At 38.5% G+C, this 1,363-nt stretch overlaps 1 long non-coding RNA gene across 1 annotated transcript; it reads right to left on the bottom strand.

Moving 5' to 3' along the window:
• Positions 1 to 255: 255 nt before the first annotated feature.
• On the bottom strand, positions 256 to 1,045 carry LOC145550379 (uncharacterized). The gene is made up of 3 exons (XR_014086281.1): positions 951 to 1,045; positions 731 to 799; positions 256 to 403 (listed from the first exon to the last, which is right to left on the bottom strand). It is a non-coding gene; the product is annotated as an uncharacterized LOC145550379 (long non-coding RNA).
• Between the last annotated feature and the right edge of the window lie 318 nt (positions 1,046 to 1,363).

Here is a 1,363-nt window from a genome sequence, read left to right as displayed (position 1 = left end):
GACTTGAGTCAGAAAGTATTGAATGGTTTCCAGGATATCAAAATATGTAATAAGCCATTCCATAATTTTGAAGTTGACAAAAAATTACAAGGTTAGCTCTGAGCATTTGCACTTTTCACACTTTGTATATCTCCAAAGTTTAGCAAATAATTTTAATTAGAATGCCTCAATTTTAAAATATATGCACATTTTGCTTTAAATGTCTAAATCTACTTAAAATTAGATTAATTTACTTCTTCAGGAATTGACAACATACCTGAATTGTTGTAAAAGTTGTGCTTTGCAGCTGTAATCCATAGCCAGAATCCTGGCACCGAACATGTGTAATTTTGACCTGTTGGCCAATTGCCAGTTCCACCAGGGTTGCTTCCCTCCAAAGGGAGACGGGCATTGTGCAGCTGCCCTGTAATTAAAAGAATTATTGACAAAAAATTAGAGATTTATCCAAGAGTTCTCAAAAAGTCAACAAACAAACAAAACCCACCAATCTACCTTTTCTGACCAGACGCTGCAAAATTCACATGCAAGCTGGTTCATGACACAAAAGCTGGTTTTATGTCATGAACTTGACACACACACACACACACACACACACACACACACACACACACACACACACACACACACACACCATTTCCTTTGGCACTTACCTTTTTTATCCAAATATTATTTGTTTTAAAAATAAATGACAACTGCAGCTTTGAACAAGTCTTAAAACAAGTTATTATACCTCTTTCAGCCGCACTGTCCGGATTGGCACCATCATTTTTCCCGACATCACAAGCCTGACCGCAGCAAACTGAGAAGTACAAAGAAAAGTACTTTTAGAGTTCGCATATTGTTCTGTAATGGGGCCTTTCATGTTATCTTCTACCCAGTTGAGATTTACAGTTAGCAAATTAAGTCCTCTCTTATGGAAAAAATTTTAAGAAATATAAGAAAAATCCTACCTCCACAATTTCCCCTTGCACCGTCATCAGTCCTTTTGACTCCGCTGCCTTCTCCAGATGGGCCATTGGTGCTGCTGGGTTTAAAATGGCCTCTGCTTTCTGTAGAAGCTCTGGAGTGACGTTCACTTTTGGACCTTTATAAAATTGCGTGGCCGGAGTGACGTTGATGATAAGGGGCGGCTCTGAGCCCCTGAGGGCGTAGCTCCTCATCACATAAGATTGGCCCTCACAAAGGTTTTTTGAATATTTTTCAAATATAATTACTTTTCCAATCGTTTGCCCATCTGTGACAGTTAGAATTTGATTTTTCTTTTTCAGTAATACCTTTGCTTTACCCTCCTTTACTGCCCAGCTAATTACTTTTTCTTCCTCTCTTATCTTTATTACTGCGATGTTTACTGGTGGTGGCCTGT

The sequence above is a fragment of the Poecilia reticulata genome, unplaced genomic scaffold (genome assembly GCF_904066995.2).
Source record: "Poecilia reticulata unplaced genomic scaffold, P_reticulata-male-v2 Scaffold_38, whole genome shotgun sequence".
NCBI lineage: Eukaryota > Metazoa > Chordata > Actinopteri > Cyprinodontiformes > Poeciliidae > Poecilia > Poecilia reticulata.
Note: the sequence above shows the minus strand (reverse complement) of the source record. Positions and strands in the feature narration are given on the sequence as shown.